Source organism: Chamaea fasciata, unplaced genomic scaffold (assembly GCF_029207755.1).
Source record: "Chamaea fasciata isolate MVZ Bird 193981 ecotype frontalis unplaced genomic scaffold, bChaFas1.0.hap1 SCAF_24, whole genome shotgun sequence".
Taxonomy (NCBI): domain Eukaryota; kingdom Metazoa; phylum Chordata; class Aves; order Passeriformes; family Sylviidae; genus Chamaea; species Chamaea fasciata.
Window position 1 is genome coordinate 492,611 of NW_027094109.1, and position 27,082 is coordinate 519,692.

At 43.2% G+C, this 27,082-nt stretch overlaps 1 protein-coding gene across 2 annotated transcripts in view; it reads left to right on the forward strand.

The window, feature by feature from the left end:
* Positions 1-1,516: 1,516 nt before the first annotated feature.
* ARHGAP32 (Rho GTPase activating protein 32) overlaps positions 1,517-27,082 on the forward strand; it is a 216,407-nt gene continuing 190,841 nt past the window's right edge. Inside the window, exons 1-2 of one of the 2 annotated variants that reach the window (XM_066203624.1) lie at positions 1,550-1,608; positions 25,021-25,089. The gene's annotated coding sequence lies outside the window, so the exon portion shown is untranslated. Of the gene's footprint in view, positions 1,609-25,020; positions 25,090-27,082 lie in introns of both variants that reach the window. The other variant, XM_066203621.1, reaches the window with a different exon arrangement.

Consider the following 27,082-nt stretch of genomic DNA (forward strand, 5'->3'; position numbering starts at 1 on the left):
ACAGGGATATATATTGAGGGGAGAATTGTCATTATTGTCATGAAAGCTGGTATTGCTTTCTGCTTCCACTGAAAGTTTTAAGAGCACTTACATTCAAAGACCACAGAGAAGCACTGGGCACACAGAACTCATAGAAAAGAATTTTGAATTATTACTTTGAAAAAGAAAATCTGTACATTTCCTTTTCTTTCCTGGTTTTCTCCATCTGCTGTTGGTTACATCAAATTAAACTCTGACTTTTGGGCAAAAGTGGGATTGTGGGTTGGATCAGATGCTTATTCCAGCTGTGAATATTTGTTTATTCTGAGGCTCGCAATCATTTTTGTTTATTGCATGAAGTTTGTCCTCCCTCCCTGATCTCCAGCCACAAATGAAGGTTCCCACACGCCCTTTCCTCCCTCTGTGTGTGTGTGGAATCTCTTCCTGTGATTAATGGAGTCGGAAATGCTCAGCACAGGGTCCAAGCTGCCCATAAAGCCAAGTGTGTCTTGGAAAATGGGGCCTGGAGGCCTCGGAGTCAAATGTTTCTCTGCATAACTTCAAACGTAAACTTCCAGCAGCTCATCTTTTATGATTCTGCACAGCACACTGTGGGTTTTAAAAGCTCCAGCAGATATGAAAGCATTGATTATTGGCAAACTAATCATCCCAAATTCATCTGGCATTTCAAAGGCTTTGTCTAATTGAGCTGTTTAGGAAATTGGTTAGTCAGAAGATATGCAATGATAAAGCCCATTTTCTTTGGGGAGTATTTTTAATTCATATGCTGTGTATTTGATACTTAGAATCAAATAATGGGGAGAGTAAAACTGCAGAATGCTCCAAAGGGAACTATAAGCAAAGTATAGGAATTTTCCTGCCTAAAAATTGAATTTCTGGGCTGGCAAATGGGTGTTCTGTTTATTCCCAGACAGATACTTAAATTGTATTCAATTTTGCAGCATCATCCTTGCTTTGAGGCATTGTCTGCCAAGGGCTATCCAGGTGTTATTTCATTTTGGGATTATTTTTTATCTAAAACACAGATATTTAACTGGTGTGAGGCACTCAATTACCTACACCTGGCTCAGTGAGATTTTGCCAAAGAAAGGTTTCTAGAGAATTGCTCCCCAGCATAAGACAGTTGATGTTCTAGTTCTCAGCCCCTTGTTCTTTAGTTTAAATACCACTCTTTCATATATTTATATATATATATAAGGTACATGCATTCTCTCTATAAAGAAGCTCAAGGAAGTTGAGTTACATTTACTTAGTTGTAAAACTGCTTTAAATTGTTTGCCGCTTAACAGGCTGCTGGAGCTTCCAGTTTTAAGATGATTTAACAACAACAATCTGTGGTGGTGAAGGTGCAGAAGTCACATGTAACTAATCTTTTTTCCAAAGTCTTTTAGTAATGTTTATTTTTAAATTGTTTATTTCCTAGTATTTAAAATTCTGACTGCTCATCTACATCTTATTTTGTTCTTTTGCAGAGTACATACATAAAATACATAAAACTTTGGAGTTATGACTTTAGTGTGGAGCAGAAAGTGGAATATTCCCATCTCTCATACGGAGGTTCTCTGTAGTGAGGTTTCAATCCAGTGCCCTCTCTGGAATCAGATTCCTGTAAGTGACCACCTTGTAAGTGATGGCTGGAAAAATAAATAGAATAAATAGGATAATGAGAAATGTGGGGTGGGTGTTGGGGTACAGAGCTTGGTAGCCAATATTGCTGACTTGCCCCTTACAATTAAATTGTAAAGTCTTTGAAGGAGAGTAGGGATGGGGGATGAAATGGAATTTAGCTGAGCATGATGCTGTCTCATTTTCCTTGATTTACACTGGATATCTGCAGAGCAGAGGGACACCCGAAGGAAACAGATGCTTTGCAGTGATACCATTGTGAGTTGGTGCCTCCCAGCAATGGCCTGGAGGCACCAGGCGCATGTGAGTTATTCAATGCAAACTAAAGGTGTCTGAAGGGCCTTTTCTACTCCCGTTCTAAAAAGAAGAGCAAACTAGTGAGTTTCATGGACCAGTTGGCTTAAACGAATGCATCTTTATGGATTTTTAGTGGAGCTGAAACCAGGTGTGCCTCTAGTCCGTGTTGTTTCTGGAAAAACTGCATCACCATAGTGTAGGACTGTGTGTGTATGTTTATAGTAATCCATTAGGAACCACAGACCCCACACTGGGAATACATTTACCTAAAGCAGTGTTTAGTGTTCTGCTCCGATTTCTCTTAATGTTCCACTCTTATTTTTATAGTATTGGTTAATTCACAATCTAATTAATATCTCAAGTTCTAAACCCCCTTAAAGGCAGCATAAGATCTTTCAGCTAAGGTGGTCATTATGCCTTGAAAATACTGGGATTTCTCTTTTTGGCATTAAATTCCAAGCTTTGGCGTAGGCTGCGGATGTTTTAGAGATGTGTGTGAGATACCAGATCATCTAGACCTGGGAGTCAACGAATTGGAGGTTACCTGGAATGTTTTGACCAGAACTCTGTTCCAGTTTCTGTATTTAGCTCAGGATTTCACCATGGATGTGGCCAGACAAAGAGCCTTGCTCTGGAGTGGTGGATCCTGCCGTCCAGTCTGGCTGTTTCCTCAGACACCAGAGACACCTGAACCAGGATATCATTCACTGTAACTGTTGATCTCTCACGAGCTGTAAACAGCTGCTTTTACTCAAGCATGAATTAATACATAATTAAAAATAAACATAATAAGCATAATTAATTACAGGAATTAATAACTGAAACAGCTGAATTCAACCTGTGCAGGTAACCAGCACATCAGGAACAGGTACCTTTCTAAAGACTTTATGCCTTTCTCTAGTTAGCTTGCTTTCCTTTTCACAATAGGTTTTTAGTTATAAATACTTGGAATTAGGTTTTCTCCACGGTTTAGCCTCTCACTGGTTCTAATGGTGCTGTTGAAAATAGTGAAAAGCTTTCTGGAGAGGGATATTCGAGCAGTGTATGTGCTGAGCCTCTTGCTTCCAAGCTCTAATTCCAAATCAGCATCCTATACAGATCTGCTACTGCATTTCCTTAATCCTAAGAAGTTCAGGATTTTTTTCCCCCCTTCAGAGGAATTTTAATTATTTTTGGTAGCACTTGTGTAGGGGAAAAAAAAAAAAGTTAAAAAACCCCTTTTGCTGTAGTGTGAATGACAAGTCGCTGCTATTGTCAGCTCTCGGTGGGTTCCTTGCATATAAATAAATTCCGGGGGGGAGGGGGCGAATAATCTTTTGTTAACGTTGCATTCTGTTTCTCGTGGCTGCCATGGCAACAGATGAGCCAGTGCTGGCGTGGAAAAGCTTACTGGCAGAGCAGAATGGAGTGATGAATTTAGCAGGAGGGAGAAGGGAAGAGCACAAATCCTTCAGCAATACTGTGAAATGAATCACCAATTGACCCGCAGATGGGGAAGGGCTTCCACATGTATTTACAAATTGTTGAACTCATATTTTGGCGATTGTATTTGGAGCGGGAAGAGTGACGGACTGGAACTCTGGGTAGCAGTAAATTAGACTGTGTCGTTTGCAGATGATTCGGACTTTTTTTTCCCCCCCCCTTACCTTGAATCAGCCCCTTTGTGTACCTCGTAAAGGTGACATTTGCTATCCTGGTTGTTTCTTAAGTGGAGTCCTCAATGGCTGTACCACCACACATTGCTGCCTCTGGACATTGCCAAGAAAAGGCAGTGATCGATTTCTGTCCCCTGCCCTTCTAAGATTCTGGGCTGTAAGAGGTGCCTTTTCCTGTTTTATCCTGCTAGGCTGCAAATAAAGGGGGTTAACTCTCCTTTAGAGGATAAATAGTTTTAACTCTGCTTTTTTCTTTTAATCTTCAATAGTAGAAAGCACCTCTCACACACTTCAAAGCTTGGCTGGAGTAGCAGCCTCGGTCATAAATCAGGATTTCGTTGGGCAGGAAAGGTTTTAGTGGAATGACTGCAGAATGTCATCTTGTGCCATGCCTGGCTTTAGGTGATACTTTGAACTTGATAAATGTGAGGAGCCCAGTTGTGCTCCTGGCTGGTTCATGACCCCTACTTTTTAAACTCACAAACTTTGGTTTGGGTGGTGGGATGTTTCCCCCCACATCTCTTCTGGCATGACATCTGTTATCCCGAGACAGGGATTACTTGGAGCTCTTGGGAAGAGTACTTGTCATCTCAAGTTCCTGGTGAGACACCAAGAGGGCATTATAACTGCTGCTCCAGTGGGAGTGTTTGTGCTTGGGAGAAAGTTCCAGAGTATGGAATCTTCTCTGCAGAAACTTTACCCAGAGCTTTAGCATTGTGGATGGCATGTAATGGAAATGGTTCCAGAAGTCAGTAATCGGATTATTTACTGTCAGTAAACAGTGAAAATTGCACAGCTGTGAAGTTTTCAGCAATATGGGGTTTTCAGAACCCTGGAGGGAAAGGAATATTGGGCGTGAGAGGAGAGGTAAGAGGGAGGGCTTTGCCCAGAGTGAGGGAAAGCTTCCAGGGAAAATCAGTGGAGGACGTTTAGAAGGCTGTCCGAAGGGGGTAGAGGAGTGACAAGACAATAGTGACAATATTTTTTATTTTAGTGGAGAGACAAGAACACTTCTGAAAGGTTTTTAGCAAGGACAGTTAGAGATGGATGAAGGATCTTACGTGAAGAGTGTTTTGGCTGCACTAAAGGATAAAAACCAATACTGTAGGGCAACTCACTGCTATGGGTGATGCTTCCCTCTTGAAAACTGAAGTGCTGCGGGAGAAGGTAACAAGCTACAGGAGGCATAAAAATGCCTTGTGCACTGCAGACACAGATTGTAGGGAATAAGGTATCTGTGTACCCTAAAAGGTCCTTCTGGAGATGCTGTTGGCACTTTAAAAGCTTCAATCTGTATTGTCTCTTTTCAGATTTCGACTTCATTATTTAAGGGAATCAAACAATATGGCTCGACTTTTGTCAGAGCTGGCTGAGGGCTTTTCTGGGTTGCTTTGTGTTTTGGTGTTTCTGATGCTCCCAACTGCAGGCAAAAAAAATACCTCAGGTTGCTTTGTGAGAGTTGAAATAGATGGTGATTGGAACAGGATGGGAGAAGAATTAAATGCAGTGAAAAACCAATTTTTATGTGTTCTCCAAAACCGAGTAGAGTTGTAAACACTGGGAAGTGAAATTTGTGCCTCTGCTATGTGCTGTGAGCTTGTTAAAATGAGTCCTCTGTCCCTCCTGGGCAGGGAATGTGTCCTTGCCATCCTTTGAGAAAAAAGTTTGCTTTGACAAAGTGAGGGGCTTTGTGGGGCCTTACCTACTCTGCTTGATTATCAACCTCTCTGGGGAGAGATGGAGCAAGTCTATAAAGGGCTGTTGTTTTCCATTTCAGGACAGGCGTTGCAATAGCATGTGGGAGGGAAATACTCCTGGGTCCTTTGCAGCCTAATTCTGCTTGTGGAATAGCCTTATTTTGTGAGATTCCACGTTTTGAGATGTGCCCTGAAGGATAAGGCTGAAAGGCTTCACTGGAAGTCCTGCCTCAGCTGAGGAAGGAGACCCATCATCTTGTCTGCATCAACTTTGTTAGCCTTAGAAATAATTTTTGTCATTGTTTGAAGGGAAGTCCCATTAAATAATGTATTTCAAACAGTGCTGCTGTGCAAATGATTAATAGTAACACCTCAGATTGTTCCTGGCTCACCATTTCCTTTCTCAACTCCACTTGCAAGAAGAGTATTTCATTCCTAGACACTTTAAAAAAATGATTTTCTGCTCCATAAACCAGCGCAGTGCTGAATCTCTGATTTGAGCAAGAAGCACCTTGTTAGAGGTGATGGTAAACTGAAGGTAAATTTTCTTGCCTCTGACAAAGTTGTCCCTTTGCTTGACAGCATTATACTATTCCTGCTAAGGCTGGCTTTCTTCCCAGATAACTGAAAAACAAAATTATTTCTGAAGAGTTGGGGTTATGGCTTTGGAAATAATTTAACTCAAACCAAATTGCGGACAGGATTTTAAAAATGAAATATTTTTGCAGCATCCACTTCTATTACAGCCTTTTACTCCTCAGCCCCTGTGGGTGTGGTTGTGGTATGTGCTGAATTTGTGCTGCTCTTGGTGGAGGACAGCTTTGACTGCCAGAAGAGGGGTAAAACCACGCATTGAGAGAGTTTTAAGTGCTACTGGAAGTTCATGCAGTTACTTACAGCATGTTTTATTTGGTGAAGACAGGATTTTGGGATTATTGAGCTGCTAACAATGCTGTGAGATAATAAGGGAGCTGCCTCCAGTCTGGACATGGGAAAACAAAAGCATAGAGGAGAGAAACTGTAATCATTTGAGGTCATTGGGAAATAAAACTACTCAAGGAAGCCTTTCCTGTGACAAACAAAAAATGAGCCTAGAGCTTGAAATGCTCATCAGGGCTGCCTGACTTGCAGAATGCTCTTTGGGATGTTACTGTCATTTTCTAGCAAGAACCCTGCTGGTGTCATTATAGTGTTGGTAAGAAATTAAACCAGAAAATGTTCATTTCTTCCTTTACAGAAATTTACACAGAATTTTCTAAGTTCTGAGTAACTACTTGAAAAAATCCCCCAAAACAAAAGGCTGTTGGGGTTTTTTTGTTGGTTTTGTTTTTATTTGGTTTATTTTTTAGTTGTGTGGTTTTTTATTGTTGTTTTTGTTTTCTTTTTCTTTTTAGTCTGGCTGTTTGGTAGTTCAGATTCTAACCCTTCACACAGCACTTCAGGATTTGAGTGTTTGCCTGAGTTTGTTGGTTTTGGGTTGTGGTTTTTCCTGATGGGAGTGAAGGGACTGCACTGAAGAAGTTCTTGTGAATTTTGTTCCTTTTCATAGCCAACTAAGAACTCTTCTGACTGAGAGAAACCTTCAGCCTTAGCTTTTCTTATGCCTGGATCTGCTGTAGTACTCATGTTCACTGTTGCAGGATTACCCTATTTAGCCTGTATTTCCATATTCTAAATCTTCCCCAGCTGCCTGAAATGTGGGTGGACAGCTCAGTACATTTGTTTTCTGTGGAAAGGAAACAGCTATCTTTGGCTCCTTGCCATCCTTGACCTTTAATACAATGAGGGGCAAACTGCAGAAACCCCTTTTTGAGCAGTGTACTGTCAGCATTGCTCACGAATGCAAAAAAAAAAAATCCTTTTTACTTGGCAGTTCCTTAATATGTGGGTATAGCAGCACACCTGGAAGGCCTTAAAAAGCTAGGCAGGATGAGACACGGTTAACCCCATTTGTCTGAACACGTTTCAAATTCCCTGCTAAAGAGAAAATGTTTGTATGTTGCTCTCCAGAAACTCTTATTCTCCCTGCTCTTTCCACTGGGCTCCATAGGGCTTTGTAAACTCTCAGGAATATTTTGTTACCAGTCAGAATGCTTTTTATCTTTATTCCATGTGTTTTTCAGTATCAGGTTGCGACACTCAAGTGGATGTGGTTTCTGTATTTTTCTTAAACCTGGAGTTCACTAATCAAACATATTTGTGTGGTTAAAGTGGCCTTAGAGGTGTGATGCTCTCAAGGTTTGACATCCCTTTTGGCAATTAAACAATGTAATAATTTACAGTTGTTAAATATCTCCAAGTGCCATCAAATATGGAGATACAGGAGACAAAACTTCTCTTACTTCCTGAATGCTTAGAGCATATCATTAAAGAAAAGAAAAACAGGACAAAGATCAAATATACAAAATTTCACCCCAGCTCTGCAAATCCCAAAAGGTTTGACCAGCCAAATAATGTGTTTCCAGTTCTTGCTAGTCATAAGACATGAAGCTGTAAGATTATGATGATAAGTGCTTTGCCCTTTTTCCTCCATGTAATTTTAGCTGTGAGAAGCCATTGCTGAAATTCTAAAAAAGCATATATTGAATTATATAAAGCATTAATCTTTAAATCTAGCAGATCTACTGAAATTGTTGGGATTATTAGGCTTTTCTGGTAGCACATGTACTCATGTGGGTCTAGTGCTCTCAGTTTCCAGGTCTTGAGGGTTGTCTCTGATAATATCAACTCTTTATTTTTGATAGAAGAAAGTTTCTAGCCAAAGCAGTTTCAGGCTCTGAGGCTTTAAAATAATGATTAAAAAAAAAAAAAAAAAAAAGCTTAAAAGAAGAAAAGAACGAGACCAGTGCTAATTTTTGTTTTCTTACAAGCAGGGCTTTCCTGCAGGGCAATGGCTTGGGGTGTTCTGGTGAAATTCTGCACTCCAGAATGCTACAGGAAGCTTTTTTCTAGTTTTGGGCAGGTTTTTGGAGTGACTGGATGACCTAGCCTCCTTTTGAAAGGGCAATTTCATTATTTAGTGCGAATTTTATGCATTTTTTAGTGAAAACACATTCAGTAGTACCCTATTATGTTTCTAATGAGGGCCAGACATGTTTCTGCTGCAAAACAGAGGCCATAATGCAAAAAGGGATTTGCAACAGAAGTGCCTTTCCCAGGGAGAAGTGCAGATCGTTTGAGGTGAAGATATTAACTTCTATTAATAATTAGAGGTGGGGAATCCATAGGGATTGGTGTGAAACCATGGGTGACCCTGATTTGTACAGAGACAACTGCAGGGCCCTTTATAATGAGGAGAAATGACACTGCAACTCTCTGAAGACAATTAAATTGCAAATAAACAACTTAAGTCAGCTAAGTGGTGTTTATTGCCATAATGGAAATGAATTTCAAGGGCTTGAGGCAAAGTGAATATAGCCCAGCTGAGCAGTGCATTCCACAGTGAGGTGCTCCTCCTCCTGCCATTCCCAGGCCCCTGAGTTCCATGGGGAGGAGTGAGTGCAGTGCTTGCCTATCAGGTGACATGCTACCAGGTAATTTGGATCCATTTGCTCAGTGGTGTGTTAAAAACATGCTGGAGGACACTCCAATATTTTTAATTACCATGCTCTGTGCTGCCAGAGAGAGACTCAGACTGGGAGAATGGCCCCTGCACTCCAGTGGAGAGACCTTAATTTTGAACCTGCTTTATTCACTTAGACAAGTTCTCTCTGTTACCCAGACGTACTGCACCTCTCTGACTGCTTCTGTACAGCAGGGATGGTAACAGAGTTGCCTGACTGAGATAAGTGCATTTAAAAGGCACATTAAAAGTGTGGAGGTAGGGACCATAATGGGAATTGTCAGCTTTATTTCATTTTTATTGCTCCCATTGACTGTTTCCACAGGCTTGTGTGTGGGCTGTGTGCCTGTCACCATGCTCTACTCCCAGCAGATACGGTTTTCCTTCTGCCACTGTGTTTTTTGGGATGCCGTTTCTGCCGTTGTTCTGGAAAACTTGCCCAGGTTGCCTGGATGAGACTGAAGACTTATGATGAAAGGGATCATCTCTGCATTAGTGCATGATCAACATAGTTTTAATACAGAATGTAAATCCTCCAAAATGTATCTCCTTTTGAGAGTGCTGCTGACTTCCTCGTGTCCTCACCAGCTGGAAGAAGTGAAAGTTGTGTTTTGAAGGAGATTCATCTGGAGTAACCCTTGTTTGATTTAAAATTGCTGCACTTTGCAGAAACCTCTCATTCAACTGATGAGTTCTTTGACAGCAGGTGAAATTCTCTCTGAAAAGACAGAATTTTGTGTTTCCTCATGGGAATGATGTCATATGTCATACCTGAGGCTTGAAACATCACCCTGATTTTTCTGCAGAAGGCCATACCATCACTATATATTCCAGCTGTGCATTAAGCTTGTTTTGTTCTTGTAAAATCCAGGAAGAAACAGTCAGAAGACCAGAACAGGCATGTTGTTTTATTAAACCTTTTGTATGAGTGAGTAGGAGTTGGTCCCATTTCTTCCGGTAATGCCAAGGATTTCAAATTGAGAACAGTTTAAGCTGAATTGAAGATTAGTAGCTGGGTCAGGATGTATGTGGATAACAATGTATCCTTTCAGAGAGAAGCAAACAGATGTCCAAGCAAAAATAATAATAAAAAAGATTAAAAATGACCTTTCCTCTGCATTAGCTGCCATGAGAAGAGGGGAAGCCTACACAGGGAAAGTTTTGGTCCAGAGAGAGCTACTCAGGAAGTTCAGCCGTGTCCTGTTGCAGAAATAGCTCCTGTGAGGGTTTGGCCGTTTCCTAACTGTGTTTTCAGCGAGTTGTGAATCTTGTACGAGCATTTTAAAGCATTTTCTTGAGTCATCACTTGGCTCGCAGTCCCCCCCTTGTTTATTTTTGAATGAATACCCTGATACCAAGACGGTGGATCAGGGAGGCATCAGGGTTGTCTTGGAAACACGAGCCGCAGCACTGGCTTCCAGCCAGGAGATGTGGTGATTCATGGCTTCAATGTGGGTGTCTGGAAATGAAATAAGTTCCAATTCTCAGGTGAATCAATGAAATAGTGTTTGTGTTTGTGTTTTTATTTTCCCCTAGGAGGTGTTCTGAACATCTTCCCCACCTATCCTGTTTTATTTTTTCCATTTTAAAAGGTAGAGAGGATGTTCCCTGATTATATACTCAGCATCTGAGCAGTGAATACAGCTCGGTGTGGGGAATACTCACCTGCCTCTTGTTTCCATTTTAGCTTAGCCTTACATTCAAAAAATATGAAACCTGTAAGCTGGAATTTGGTAATGTAGCAATTTGATTTAATTCTAAATGAGTTTGGGAACAGGTTTGTGGTCTGCACATGTGAATGTGGGTCTCAGTGCAGGACATGAGAATGAGGAAATTGCAGATCAGGGTTTCTAAACGTAACCTCAATTTCTATAAATGGTGTTTGTGCCCACACTGAATCCCACATTTTGTTTATACTCGTATAAATATAAAGTAAGTAATTGCAGGGCACATAGACAAGTGTAGATGTGAACAGCAGGATTCTGCTGTGGGCACACGTAGTTTGGGGCACTGCTGGTGCTGAGAATGATTGAGTGGCTCATCTCTGAGAAGTGCCAGGAGATTGAATCCTCCTCTTTAACTGCTGGATCCCTCCAGTGCTATATATGATATATTTCTAGATATATATATCTATATATCTAGAGGCTCATCAAATCCCTCAGTTCTATTTAATAGTACAGAAATTGAGTGGAATTTTTGCCTCACATTGCATACCCAAGATGCATCTTCAGGGTTCTCTTTAAAATGAAAGGAATTTATGAATTAAGATATTTTATATTGTGTTCATTAGGAAGAGAATCTCTTGTGTATCTGCTTTTATTGGTTTGTTTTTAAGTTGCTGCTGCAGTAGTCAAAGACCTGTGTTGCTTTGTTTTTTGACCTTTCTGGATTTGTGGGAGTGGACGGGTGCGATACAAATTTACTTAAGCTTTGGGAAAAACCTTGTGTATCAAAATTTTTCACTGCCGTCTTTGAGTTGAGGGTGCCCTTTCAATTAATAAGGAGTCACTCCTGTCAGTAATTAAGACTACAGAGAGGTGATTTAATAGGTTTTTATGAATTTGAGTACCATATATTGTTACTGATTGCTTTTCTGCTTAAATCTTCAAGTCACAGGGTGACCTTTCCCTCCATTTCTTCCTACTTATGTTTTTGCCGTCAACTCTGTGGTTTAAGTGATCAGTTTTTCTTTTAATCATTTTTGTTTCAGTGGACTGTGCTATTCCCTGGGAATCTCTTTCCTGTGATCAGAGTTCATTTTGTTGCTGGAGCTGTGGTTTTACCTTCTGTCAGGACAGTTACAAATCCACATCTCTAAACTTCTGGAGTAGTTTCTTCACCAACTATTTGTCAGTGCACAGGCTTTGATGTGTGGCATTTTGGGTTAGCTGCTGCTGAAATCATTTATCCGGGGGAGGTTTAGCAGGTTTGTGGGTGCTGCTGTGAGTTCCACACCTCTGGTGTATCACTGCTCTTGAGGTTTTAAATGCCTTCTCCAGCTGTGCATAAATGGGAATATTCCTGTTGCTGTCCCAGGTACAGCAGGGGAGAAGGTCCAGCCTGGGTGTCTCTGCTGTGGAGGAACAAGGAGCTGGTTTGCATTGCAGCAAAAATGTGATCCAGGAGGGTTTGCTGGGACCAAATTCTTGTTAGCGTTCCCATCTCGGAATCTGCTTCCAACCCTCCCCCTCTGCCTTTTAGTTTTAATAAAGCAAAAGAACAAAGTTGTTCTTTCACACAATTGTTTTGTTGTATTCCAAGCCTCATCTGTTTACAGCATGTGCAACTGAGAGAGATTAGGTGTGGGGAAGGGCTCTGGGGCCCTTGTGGGCTTTAAGAACCATCTCTCTGTATTTCTGAGGTGCCCTAAAATACCACTTCTCTAATATGAGCTGCTCTGTGCAGGTTTTCTTAATCTTTAATTAAATTAGTGGGGCTATTTTGTTTGGGTTATTTTGATTGTGGGTTTTTTTTTTCCCATATTTTACTCTACTGTAGATGTTCCTCATCAGGAGGCAAAGCTGTGGAGAAACGAGGATGTCCTTCTGCCTCCCTGTTTTTCCTGTGCTGTGTATTGGCACTTCCTTTGGCTGTTGTCTTTTATGAATAGTGTGGCTTTTACATCATCATTCCAATTGGGAATGAATGTGGAGGAGGGGAATGAAGTAATCCATCCTCAAAGGCATCTTTTGCTGCTGAATTAGTCAGTGCTGTGCTTCTGCCTCACCTGGTGAAACTGCTGGCTCATACCTGCCAGGTTGAATGTCACCTTGCACCCATGGGAAAGGTTTAATTTTAAATATTTTAGAGTTGACATTGAATATTCTGCGCCTTTCTTGTTTTACTCAGACTCACCAGGATGCCCAAAGAAGCCCACGTAGAAATGGGTCCCATAGAATATCTGACAACAGCTGAAAGAGATGTGTCTGGAGGATAGCAGTGTTCCATTCTGACTGCTGAGAAAACAGAATAGCAACACAAGCAGCACTTATATTCCTATTCCTGTGGTCAGATAGGAGCAAAACTAATCAGTATTTTTAGTATGAAAATAAATTTGGGATACAAAGTAAAAAAAGACACACAAATTATGGCAATTTTTGCTTCTTTCTAGAAAACTTTGGTGATATTTGATTAATGTCTTGTTAAATGCTGACAGACAACAGAGCACATCATTCTTTTCGAGAAGAGAGCACTTAGCTTTCCCAGTTAGGACAAAGAGCAGGATTTGGAAGTAAAGAAGGAATTGTGTGTCCCTTGATAACCACATTTGACAGCATAGCAGCTGTGCTGGAAGAAACTTCATGCGGACAAGTTCTTCTGCAGAGCTTTGTTTGTCTTCATGCCTAAGGCCACTGACTCTGCCTCATTCAGCTGTTCATACCCTATATGTGAAGCTTTTTATACTTAGCTTTTATAAAACCAAATAAACAACAAAAAACCCCTGAAATGTAGGCTAGGAATGGATGTGACCTAATGGAATATTTAAAATTAGGACTATTCAGTTGGTTTTGTGTGGGTTTTTTTATCGCTTCAGCCAAGTCTGTACCAGTCCCTTGAGTGACCTTTTATGTTGTATGGAATCCTGAAGTTTTTCCCAAAAGCTTTCCAGTTCCTGGACCAGATTAATGGGGTTAGAAAACCATGTCCTCTGGTAGGATACAGCTGCCCCAATATCCAGTTTAAATATTCGATGGCTGTCGTCTCTGGGCTTCCTCAGTAGCTGATGCTAACAAGCGCCTCCAGGGTGATGTAGCTGACCTGTCTTTAATTCTTGCCTGAGGACAAGATTAATTCCCCCTGAGCAGTGTGTCAGAGTTTTTCTACTGACTCTAAATGTAATCTAGAATTGAGTAGTTTGCACCTGGATTTCTTACACAAATAGTAATAAGTGTTTAGCATTCCAATATCTCTGAACAAGGTCTGCAGGTAAAATATAACTTTTTAAATGCTATGCACAAAAAGAAAAAAAAAACAGTTCTGGGAAGGCTACAGGATTTCAATGCTAATCAATGCTTAATTTTCTCGCATGTCTCAGAGATCTTTTACCTCATCTTGAGCTCTGAACATCCCTTTTGCCCCTCTTGAGAAGAACTGGGGGGCTGCAGAGCTGGAATCAGTCACTGGAAGCTTTCAATCACTGGAATGTGATTGAAATCAGTGGTGGAATTTTTCTCCTGTGCACTCACATTCTTTATCATCCACCTTTGCAACAGGTGAAGCACAGCAACAAACTACAAACTAGCAAACAGACCCTCTTCCCCTTTTTCTTCTATTTCTCCCCTTTCTCCCCACTTTTTTCTCCCTTCCTCTCCTTTTGTTCCCCCTCTTCTCTCCCCTTTTTCCTCCCCTTCTCCCTGCCCTTTTTCTTCCTTTTTTTTTTCACATTTCCCCCTATTTTCCTCCTTTTCCCTTCTTACTGCCTTCTTCCCCTTTCCCTTCCCCCCTCTTTTTCCTCCCTTTCCACCCCAAAATCTTCTAATCCTCATTCCTGAGCATCCTCTGCCCGCTGTGTCCCAGGGAGCAGAGCAAGAGATGTTTGGATGCTTTGTTCAGGAGCAGCTCTGCAGGAAGGTGTTGCTGTGGAGTCCCACAGGGATGCGATTTAACACTCTGAGATCATGCGGCGAAAGCCAATGTTTATTGTTCAGCAGCTCCTTTTATAGGGTGTAGTGGTCTCACGTTCACCTGTCTCTGCCAAATTTAGTGTAGTGGTTTAAGTGTCTTTTCTGCTGTGAGATAGGATTAGGAGCAAAAGGCAGGCAGGCCCAACTTAAAGGTACAAAGATTTTTTAACACACACTAAAAGAAGAAAAAGAAAATCAAAATGAAACTTGCAAAACACTCTTCCTCACCCAGGAACTGTTCGCTTTCCCACAAACAACATAATGAGACAAAACCTGTGATTTTCAGTCAGTTTCACCATTTAAAAATAATCTTTTATCAGTTCTTTAGGGAGAGGAGTCTCTCTGTTTACCATGGAACTGACAACCTAGAACAGTTCTCTTGTGGGTTTTAACTGTCACAAAAACGGCCACCTTGGAAAACCTGCTTCTGTGAAATCCCCTCCTATTAGCAGTTTCCCAAGCTGCTTACAGGTCATGGACTCATGCATACTGGGGTGTCACTTTTTAAGGATAACTCCAAAGGCAAAGGATTCTTCATCACAGGGAAGAGATGTCTTCTCACTTCTTCACTGGCACAGAGGGCTTCTCATCTCTCTCTGTTCAAGCATCTTATGGGATCACAAGAATCACAACTACTTCACTCAGTCCATGACAGATATCTTTGCTCAAATCCGCAAATCTAAACAATCATCTCCCCAAATGCATATCTCCCCCATGATTTAAAGGGACAGTCTACATATAAAGTTCATTACCAAGAGAAATCCAACCTAAAATGGCAAACTCCTTAATCCCTTCTCCCAATAGTCTTTTCACTCTCTCTCTTCATCTGACTTCTGTCTCATGCCGTGTCTTCTCTAAGTTTCGCTCTGTCCTTTTCTTTTTTACTAAAAAGGAGGATTAGAGTTTTAAAAAGTCTTGTCTGTACCAGGAAAGAGTTAACATTCTCTCCCCGGCCTGCTGCTGGTCACAGGATCTCTGCCGGGCAGCAGCCTCTAGGATTTTCAAAAGCTGTGGGGATGGGGGGGGAAGAGAACTTCACCAGGAGAGATCTTGGAGCTGCCTGACTGGTAGATGACTCCTGTCCCCCCATCTTGGTGACCACTGGGGCCCATAGCTGTTATCAGGGCGCCCAGCGGACATTTCCCCCGGCTCGGGGTAGGCTTTAAAATTACTGATGTTAAGCTGCAGCCTCCCCTGCCGGGAGCCAGTGGGGCCTGGGGCATGGCCAGGCCAGGCCAGCTCCCCCCAACAGGGGCAGCAGCAGCGCCTGGCTGGCCTGGGCTGCTCCATGGAGTGGCCTGAGAGCCAGTGTTACCTGCTGGCAAGCTGGAAGGAAAAAAGGCTGGCCTGGACACAATCAGGATTTTATGTGGGTACTCCCAAAGTCATACATTCTCTTTTCTCAGTGGTCAAACAATATATCAGTATCTAAGAAGTGGCTTCTGATAGGCCCCTCTCTTTTCCAAAACAATTCCCAAGTCCTGACAGGGGACTGTTTCCACTTTGACTGAAAGCCAAGCGGTGTTAACCCACGACAATATTCACCCCTCGATTTTGGGAATACACATATCAAAATTAATATCAAAGTTACATATAACATACAACTCTTATCTACTTAAAGCAATAAAACTACTCCACCCCTAGATATTTCACCATAATTCTACTTAACTTATTGACTAATACTTGCCTTGCCTTTAGATACTCCTAGTAAATCTTATCTCACAGTTTTCATCACATGCCCGCATTCTCCACCAAAGATGTAGTGGTTTTAGTTCATAACCGGGCAGAAACACCAATTATTTAGTGGTTTCACGTTTGCCTATCTCTGTTTGCCAAATTTAGTGTAATGGTTTGAGTGTCTTTCCTGCTGTGAGATAGGATTAGGAGACAAGCAAGCAGGCCCACCTTAAAGGTACAAAACTTAACATACAGCATAAACAGAACAGACAGTTGGGATACAAGCATCAAAAAGTCGCCCCAGGACATAGGGCTTTCAAATTTCCCACGCTTATAGACGTGATTGGTCAAGGGTCTTAATCCCGCCTAGCTCAGTGGCCAGTGATATGGGTGTATCTGTGCTTTAAGAGGTCCTCTGACTGGGCTTGAGTTCAACTTATTGGTGTTGTGTCTAGGGACTTGTTTACTTTGAGTTAGGCTGGTCGAGCTGATATCTGTTAAGCCCAATCATCTGTGCAGATATAGTCTAGCCATATCCATCACAGTTCCTCCCAGTCTTCATAAAAATGCAGAGTGTTCTCTGTTATCTTATCTGCAAGGGCTCTTTGCAGATAAGATGACAGGACAGCATGATGACACGTATGATTTTACCTAACTGGACAAGCTTAGCCTTTCTTAGCTAGTGATACATCTCATATATTATTGGAACTGTTACATTCATTCCCAGGAGCTGTCAGACAGGATTACTAACAATACAAGCTTTCAAATTGGCACATCAAGGAAAAAAGCTTCTTTAAAGATAGCAGCTGCAGAGGCATCTTTTCTGGTGTGCGTTAGTTCTTTTGTTGGTGTATTACCTAGGGAAAACTCTGGCTCTGGCAGTGGTGGTGTGCGCGTGGCAGCGGCAGCTGAGGGATCTCCCGATCTGCTGTGGGAACCACGGATGACGACTCCGGGACCTCCAGGTGATGCATTTCCTGGACCTGCCCCTGGAGGCTGTGTCTGAGGCGTGGTCTTGGAGCTGGACCACTTGGTCTTAGGAGGGGGCGCTCTTGGTGCGCGTGTGGCAGCAGGGGGTGTAGATGGCTCTTGGAGCGCTTGCTGAATCTTTGCACAGGTGCAGTTGAAACAGCTGTAGGGAGCCCTGCTTTTGCTAGAGCTGGGCATCCCCGCGGTGCGGTGGCAGAGTTAGTAAAGTCGGGGGGAGGTGAGTCACAGAGTGCGGCTCAGTGGCAGACGCGGCTTGGCAGTAGCCGGGCACCTGGCAGGTGCTAGTGACCGGTGCTGTGTCACAGCAGGCAGTGGCAGGCATGGCCCTGCGGCAGCCAGGCCTCTGGTAGCAGCCATGCACAGTCTCACAGCGGCTGGGAGGGATCGCAGAGGTTCCTGCCGACATGGCACAACATGAAGCAGTACAACACGAGGAGGTCTCAGGGGTTTCTGCTGTCCAGCAGGACACGGGGGGACAGAACATGGAGTGGCAAAGCAGCCGATCATGATTTTAGGGGGTCTGTGCAGCCATGGAGGGGCACGGTTCAGCTGTGGCACGTTCCGTTGGGAGCGTGTCCCTGCCCGGGACGATGGCAGGTGACTGGGGGACACTTCACTGAGGTGGTGTCCCTGCGGGCGGGCGGCGGTGCGATCCTGGGCATTTTCACAGCGCGGTGACTTCTTCGCCCGTCCTCGTCTCTTGCTCGCCTGGCGCGGCATCTGCACCTCCCGCTGCCTCCCCTGGCGCCACGCTTTTGCTGCGTGCATTGGCAGGCGGAGCTTGTGGCGATCCTTCTGCCATCTTTGTCTCCCACTCTCTCTTTAACCGTTCTAAGAAATTTATGACGAGCCTCTAGGGTTTTATAACGTCAATGGCGGTCTTGTTGCCTGTCAAAGTCGCTGAAAGGATATGTCGGCTAGCCCGCTCCTATGTTTTTTACATCTGGGATGGCTCTTTCTGACATGTCCAGTCCGTGGCTCTCACACCATGAATTAGGGCCAGTAAAGACCATTTGTCATACTTTTCCCATCTATTTTTTAAAATGAGTGTCCATACCTGCAACAGGGGGTCCTCCAGTGTCGAAGCCCGTGCCCCTGTGTTCCTGGTGGTGTCTCTAGTCTACAGAGGGGAATCTGGACCCATGTGGCTTTTCCTGCCATTCTTCACCGCATTCTTTGCTGCCTGCAGAATTCTTTGCTGCCTGCAGCTCTCTTTGCCCCCCACAGCACTCTGCTTCCCGCATTCTCTCTTGCTGCCCACAAATTTCTGCCCGCAGCCCTCTTTGCTGCCCACAAAAGCTTTTGCCTGCATCTTCCTGCAGCCCAACCAGCTGTTGGCAGCAAATCTTGCTTCTCCCTTGTCTCCCTGCAATACCACGGCTGCTTGTTGCTTTCACGTGGGGAGGCCACCAAATGTTGCTGTGGAGTCGGAGACAGGGACGTGACGTTAACACTCGTAGATCATGCAGCAAATACCAATGTTTATTGTTCAGCAGCTCCTTTTATAGGGCTTTCAAATTTCCCGTGTTTATAGACGTGATTGGTCAAGGGTCGCAACTCCACCTAGCTCACTGGCCAGTGATACGGATGTATCCGAATTTCAGAGGGGTTGGCTGAGTTCCTCTGTTTCCCTATCCCTGTCATGTCTAGGGACTTGTTTACTTTGAGCTAGGCTGGTTGAGCTGGTATCTGTTAAGCCAAATCATCCGGGCGCATACAGTCTATATCCATCACAGGACGGCTGTTCCCTGCTGGAGATTGGTAGGATCGGCCACCTCGCTCCTTGAAACACATTAAATGCTTTGAAAGTGACTGTGCTTGGTGCTTTCTGCTTCTCTGAATCCCAAACAGTCCCGAGGAAGCCAGCACAGGGAAATACAGAGGAGGAGTCTCCTCATGAGCCGGGCCCGCTGGGGCAAGAACTTGTTTTACCTTGAAACTTAATGCAAAGTTTAGGCAGAGCTGAAGATAAAAGGCAGCAGGTGAATGATGAGTGCCCAGTCACTTCTAACATGTATTACTGTATCTGAGGGGCCAAAGTTCAGTGAAGATGGTTTTATAACTCTCTTGCTTGTACAGGGCAAGTGAAACAAAGATTAATCACAGGGTTGAACTTTACTTAGCATTTATTTCCCATGCTGGGTTGGGATGCATTTGTAATGTCAGTGTTTGGTTTTTTGGGGTTTTCCTGTTCAAAATTGAAGATAAAGTTGGACTGTTGGGAGAAAGAGCAGGTCTTGTTAGCATTTTAAGTTGAAATAGCAGAATTCTGCAGGAGGACTGAAATGATACTTTACTGCTGTTGTGGTTGATTCCATTGATTTTACAGTGTCTCTTCTAGGATTGGGAAGCTGCATATTTTTCTTCGCACTTCCCTCTAAACAGCTTATTTTCTTCAAAGGAGTGAGTACATCCAAGAGCTTCAGGCACCTGAGTTACCAGGCAGCTCCAGGTACTAAAAATGGGCAGGGAGCCACATGTAGTTACTGAGAATTTAGCTGATACAGTTCATTTAGAAAGAAACTCTAAATTGAGACGAGTGAAACCAGCTCTGAACAGGGCAGTGCCATTGTTTGTGTTTCTGTGTTTAATGAGTGATTATTTATTTCCTGGGAGTACATTTGTGAAGGGGAATGTTTTCCATTTTCCAGCCACATTTCAGTGATGTGGTCAGCATGGGTTGTGTTTTGATTGGGCAAAATACAGAGCTTCTTGAGAGCCCCATGATCAGCTTGGAAGAGCATGCTATTTTTCTGGGATATTCAAAAAGGAAGCCCCTCTGCCTTCCTTAAATACACCTATAATACGTTAAAGAGTTAATGGCACTGCTCTTCTGCCTGTCTGTTGTCCCAGTTCTGCAATGCCATCACTGTTACATGGTATGTAAATCTCTACAGCCCAAAAAACCAGCTGAAAACTCATTTGACTTGGATGAAAAGGCATTTATGTGAGTATCAGTCTAAAGGCTGACAAGATAAAAATCTTGTCTTGGTTGAGATAAAGGGGTAGCTGGAATTCAGAACAGGCAGCACTAGTTTGGTCAACTGTCAGAAAGGCGAAACTCTGATGATTTAAGCTCTGAAGGCCAAGGATGCTTTTTTAATAGCTGCTATCTTTAAAGAAGCTTTTTTCCTTGGTGGCTGCTCCTAGAAGGTCAAAATCCCCATGCTGTCCTCAGTGGGGGTCCTTTAGAAGTGTCACTGTTCTTTACTAAACACCCCTATGACAAGCCCTGTGCTTGAGAGTGGTGGGTTGAGTGCACAAATAAGAAACAGTCAGGAATAGGAGTATTCTTTGTTTTTTAGAGTAAGGAGTAGCTGCGACCACAGCATGAAAAAATGGAAACCAAAGAGGAGTAATAGAAAATGGTGATGACAGCAATTGCTGCTGGTGTAAACAAGTAACACTATTCATTTTTGAAAAAGCCCATCATAGCATTTTCAAGAAAAGGATGATTCTGCCCCACCTTCTACCTTCTGTCTCTCTACAAGCAACTACACCAAGTATGTTGTGATGCAGTCCTTGGTTCTTAATCTCTGGATCCTTTTTTTGCTTTCCTTGGGGTTTCTTTTTCTGTTCCATTGCTATATTTCTTTCATGATGTTTTTGTGTTATTAGTCTCTGCTCCCTCTGATTCGTTTGGGGTGACACTTGCTGTGAGTGGATGTTTGGGGGACACTTCAGCCAGCCCATGCTTACTCCCTGTCTAAGAGGGCTGATGTGGAAGCAGAAGCAGAAGGTGAACTGCTGGGAGGTCTCTGGGGCTTTGGGGAAGATCCTCTCTCATGGTCTGAAGTTGCTGCAAGGGACGAGGAAGGACTGGGAATTAGGGCACATCTGGGGTCATCCAGCTGTTCCTGCCCTGGCTCTCATTGAATCATACCTTTCAGCTTCTCTGCACTTGCAGTGTGCTGGAAGCTCACTGATTCTGTGGAGTACCAGAGCTGGGTGCCTTTTTGTGCACATCCTCTGGCACTTTCAGGCACATCCCAGTGGTGTTTTCTCACCCAAGTGTATCTGTGTTGCTGGTAGGGCACAGCGCCACAGAGGTGTGGATGCTTTGGAGCCCAACCCTCTTACACTTCTGCAATGCTCTTCTGCTCATACTTTGTACTCCATTGGTGAGTTTTGGCTGTACTTGTGTTTCTCCTCAGCTTTGTGATGATTTTGGCTGGATGTTGCCTTCTCTTGTTTGAACGAATTCAAAACTTTCTGAACAGCCTTTCAGGGTGGAAGTTGCATCTGCCTTTGCTGCATTTATTCATTTACTGTGGTGCTGGAACTCACTCTGCTCTGCAAGGGACTGTTCTGAATTAGAACAAAGTTTTCTTGGAAACCAAAAGTAAAATGGTGCCATTTAACTTGCAGAGAGGTGAAAAAGTTTTGTCTGGGCAGTAGGAATGACAGTTGCCCAGGGAAAGATAATACTTCCAAGTACTCCTAACTCTGTTTTTACATCATCAGTAACTATTTATGCTCTGTCAGCTTGAAGTTACATTATCTGAAGTGTGTAAGGTCAGAATGGTGCCACTGCTTTTACAGTCTCTCTCTTCTTGAATGTCACCTCGTCTGCTACTTCTTAATTCCATTTCTGTCACTCTTTCCATCCCTCATCTCATTCCTGGCTTGCCAGACAGCACTGCAAAACTATCAGACTTGCTTTCCAATTGAAGTCACTGCAGCTTAGCTCACTGCCAGGCTTTGCAGCATTAGTCAGGAAAACTTTGGCAATTGCCGGACGCTGAATTCCAAGGCGGACGTGGCTGCCTTCAGAGGAGGGATGTGCTGGAGAGAAATCCAAGGATGTTTTTATGCAGGTGCTGATCCAGATAAGGGCACTGGGAGTTTCTCATTTTCCTCCCTTACAAAAAATTTCACAGGTTTATTCTTCTTTGTCTCCACAAACTGCTGTCTTATCTCAGAAGTTACCAGAGAAATAAAAGTTTCCAAAAAAGGAGGGATGAAAGCACAGATATGCAATTAAAGTAGCAAAAGGGAGGTGCAGGGCAGACGGATTTACCCTTTTGGAACTGTACAGTATGTCAAGTTGTGATTCAAAACCTTGTGGGGTTCTTCTGCTTTTCTTTGCTGTGTTGTTAGTAAAAGGGATTTTGTGATAACTCACCTACAGCAGAGAAAATTCCGTAGCTTTGATAAGAGTGCCTGGAAGGGAGGAAAAAGGAGAGGCCTGGATGTAAATGAGTAAGATTTATTCTTGTGGATTTTTTCCCTCAGGGAATATCCACATGAGGTTCTGAAACAGAGCTTTCTTCTCTTTATTTTCACTGCTGGGATTTTGTGTGACACTGGGGGTGGCAGTGGATGCTGGAAATGGTGTTTCCTTGACTAATGAAATAGGAGAGAACTGGAGATGGGAAATAAGGACAGGTCTCACCAGAGTTGGAGATCTCATTTGAACCTAAACACAGTTGTGCTTTATGTCACAGCAAAAAATCCCAAACCCAGCCAAATTCTGAAATATAGGCCTCCACTTCTGCTAAGAAAGCAAATATTAACTGCATTTTTATTAAAGGGAAGTTGAGTTTTTCAGTGTGTGAAATCACATTCTGTCCTTGTGCTAAGTTTGAGACACCATAAAAGCCTCTAAAATATTTACCTTGGAATTGTGTTGGAAAGATTATTATAGAGCCAATATACAATGTGTTTTTGTCTGACGTTAGAACTTAAAAATTGGTTTCTGACTTTCTTTAACTTTGGAAATTGCCCTGTGGGTTTTTTTTATTTTTTTAATTTTTTTTTATTTTTTTTTTAAAGCAAGCCAGTTCATGTTTTAAATTGAAATCTGTACAAATTACAGTTAATTATAGTCAGCTCAGAGTGAGGCCTAAAATAGGTCACATGCTGTTTGGAACAAAGTGTGCTGAAAATGATTAAATCTGTTTGGTTGGGCCTGAAGTCCATTCCAAGGTGTTTGATCCTGCCCTGGCTGCTGCTCTCCCATCGTCCTCCTGTCTGCCATGGTGGGTCTGCTGGCTGGGCAATAAAATGACAAGATTCCTTGGAAGGAAAGAAGGAGAGTGTGAGACCAGGGAGCCTTCTGTCTCTAACAGGAGAGGCTGAAATGGTTTCTCACCCCTATTCATTTGAGACTGACCAAAATTCTTCCTCAATGTTGTCACAGTATCCAAATACCAAGGGCAAAGACGTGCTATTTACTAAAATAGAAAACAGCTAGCACTAAACTTTATGGATTCCTTTCTTTTCCCCCCTTGGAATTGCATTTTGGTCCTGACTTTAGGGGACATTTGCTGTCTCCCCTGTTTGGAAGGGAGGGTGGCAGAGCTGCCCAGTGAGTCAGCAGGGGCTGGTTAACCCTGTCCCAGCACAGCACTGACAGCTCTGTCATGGTTTTGTTTATGGATGATACACAGTCCCTGGCTTCTTGTTGTCCTTCAGCTGAATTAGTGCTTTATGCCAGTTTTTATTATTCTGAATGCTACTGAATTAATTATATTAAAAAAAACTTCACCAGTGACCTTGAGCAAAAGTTATTTCCAGCAGCGCATCTTCCTGCATTTATGTAGTGACTTAATCAATGCCTGCACACTTCCATTGTTCAGCTATTGTTCCATATTCCTGCATTCATGTCTTTGATGGGAACTAATTATTAGTTTAATTGTATGCAGGAATATTTATGCGTTACATATTTTGGAGCGTTATTGCACCTGGTACTTGTAAAATCATCTGCCAATAAAACCACGAGATCTAAAAGGGCACGTGCAGTAGGGACTGACCTGCAGGTACACTTGGGAAGCTTTCTGGAAAGCAAATTACTTTGAAAATAACTGTGGACCTGAGCTTAGTCATTCTGCTTCCTGACCAAGTGTGGCTGCAGTGTAAGTAGAAGAGATTCTATTCTTTATCTTGCACAAACCTGGGTGTTCTGTAAACCCAGCTGTTTTTTTCCTCCTCTTCTCTCCTCCATCACTGACCCAAATTTCTGTGTAATTGGTAACAGAATATTCAGCTAATTTCTGTGCTCAGGTAAGGCTGAGACTAAAAACCTGCCCTCAGTGAGAGGTGCAGCCCTGGCATAGCCTGAGGGATCCGCTGTGGATGAGGAGGTGAAGTCGCAATTGTGCTGTCCTGGTTTTGTCACTGAAGGAAGGAGCACATTTGACCTTGGGCAGCTTTCAGGAGCTGTGTTGTTGGGCAAGAGGCTGTGTGGAGTTATTTTGAAGGATGAAACTGGTTCAAACTCTGTTCTTTCCTAAGAGGTACTTTCTAATAGAGGTTGAGATGCACATGGAGGAACCTGAGGAACACACCCCCAGCCTTTCACTTGCGGCTGATCAGAGGCTGATACAGTGTGGGAGGCCTTGAGCTCCTGACTGGAGAGGGTAAAATTTCTCCCAGTCACCAGCACCAGAAGTGCATTATGAATGGTCTTCAGACCTGTCCATCCTGGGCAGTGAGGGCTGGTTTTGATGCCTCTCAAGTCACGGAGGAAGTTGGGCTTTGAGTTAAAGTTCTGTCTACCCTTGAATGATTTGGGGAACTTTGCCTCACAAAAAGTAAAACACTGGAGCATTGAGGTCATTCATTATAGTTTATGTTTTGTTGAAAATTCACCAGCAAAGTGCATTTGTTTTCCTTTGCTGACATCATGTTCTGCTCTGAACTGCCAGAGCTCCAGAAGCATTTGGACAATGCTCTTAGGGCCAGGGTGGCATTCTTGGGATGTCTGGGTAGGGCCAGGAGTTGAACTCAGTGGTCCTTGCGGGTCCCTTCCAACTAGGATATTCTGTGATTCTGTGAAAATGGGGAATGCTTTCCATACTCACCGTTGCTGTAGAACACTGTTAGTTCCTGACCAGAGCTGCCCTACTCCCCGGCTGACTGAGCTGCCATTGTTACCCTTGTCTTTCCAGTAGCACTGCTGTGTTTCCTGTGGATCATCACTCAGCCTGCAGAAGAAAAGAAGGCTTACCATAGCTCAGGTAATGAGGTAGCTGATTATGTCATCCTCTTAAAGCTTCAAAAAAATTGATTATAAAAGATTTCCTACCCTTGAATATTTCAGTCTGTGGCCTTTCTTTTCACCTTGTGTCTTTTGCAGCTGTAGCTCAGCAGGACCTCTGAGGAAACAAAGGCAATCAGAATATTTCATGTTTTAAATTTCTGGCAGTGCTGAGTCTGTTGAGGTCTCTCAGCCCAACAGGACTCTCAAGTGTGGGGTTGAGCTTTGCAAGGGGTACTTGTGCATGTCCCGCTCTAAACCTGCAAGCTGCTCTCTGTGAATTTGCTCAGGGGCTGCATTATGGGTATATTAGCCACAGATCTACACTTTTGCAAGAGGAGAAAAAAAAATTATAGCCCCTGTTTAGTTAATGGTAGGTCAAGTGGCCAGTTCTCATTGTAGTTGCTTCAATATGGAAAATATTTCAGGGGAACGTATCCAGCTTTTTTCTTTTCATTTTTCTGTTTCAGCCTCCTGTTCTTCACACTTGCAACACTGGAGGCCACAGAGACATTTTGTGGGGAGTATAATCTCAGAAAGGAACACTTGATGGAAGCAACTTGTACAAGTGAAATGCTCTTTGTAAAAGGAAATAATTCATGGCTTTTAGCTCTTTCAAACCCATCCTAACACTCCTGCTGGGTTCCTTTCACTGTGAAGTAATGCAGAGGATTAGTCAGCATCATCTAATTAGGCAGCAGCAAAGCAAAAATGGTGTTCAGCAGCCTCTGCCCTGGTTCCGTTTCCATTCATGGGACTTGCCCATGGAAGCCAAGGGCATCTGAGTGATGGCATTGGAAATGTCGGAGCTGCTGGGAGGTGAGGCATGCTCAAATAGGATTTCACCTAAGGAGGAAATCCAAGGTCATCCTCTGCAGTTTCTATACCAGAACAGTCATCCTGTGGTCTGAGTGAGTCTGCAGGTGACTGCAGCACCTCCTGGTTCCTTAATAGCTCTGATGATGTCAGAGCCTTAATTCTGCTCCATCTTGCTGGAAAAGACAGGAATGAGAGTTGTTGTACAGCATTTCCATTCTGTTTTTATAGGTGTGTGCTGCTTTGGTGTCCATATTGGATTGTCTCATGACGTACCTGTGGCTGAATTCCTTTAAAATGTGCTTAGCAACAGTACGTGGCAGGGCGGAAATAGGAGAGGTCACCTTGAATTCTTCCAGGGTGGGCTGAGGGTGGAGTCTCAGCATCCAAGAAAACTGTATTTTATGCTATAACACACAGGAAGCAGGAGAAATGGTATGTTTAGAGAGGGTTGTCTTGGCCCTTTCACTTCACAGCAGCACTTCAGCACATGGTTAGCTGCACTGAAGGGCTCCCAGTGGCTCCCAGTGACCCTGGCCCTCACTGAGGAATGCTGACACTTAGCTCACTTGAAGCACAAGCTGGATTTCACTTCTTTCTCAGTAGCTGACATAGGATTACTTACAGCGGGGAAGGTGGGGAAGAACAACTCAGCCTCTTTGCAGTGAAGGTTATTACTATAAAGCTTTGTCCACTGGAGCATTAGATCAGCATAAAGAAAGAAACGTATTTGTATTGGGCTTTTAAAGCAAACAAGCAAAACACTTTTCTTAGAACATGGGGGTTTTACCAGCAATGCAGCTGACACTAAATAATTTTAAGCAAAAAACATTGCTGTAGATGAGGATCATCTGCAATTAGAGCTGGGACGTGAGAGAGGACAGGATGGGAAAGTGTTCTGCTTATTTCTGTCCAAAGTGCTTTTTTGCTGTGAAGCTGTTGATCAAATCAGCCTTATTGCAGAGAGTTGATATTGATGATGAACCTGTAAATTGTTCCAGTGTGACTTTTTGTGACTCCCAGTTTCAGTTAAGCTGAACCCACAAGCTCAGCTCCCAGTCTTGTGTGGGAGGAAGGACATGTATCCAAGACTCCCCGATTCACTGGAATGTCCATTTTGGTGCCTGTGAGTCAGTCTGGCTCTTCTGACCGTGTTA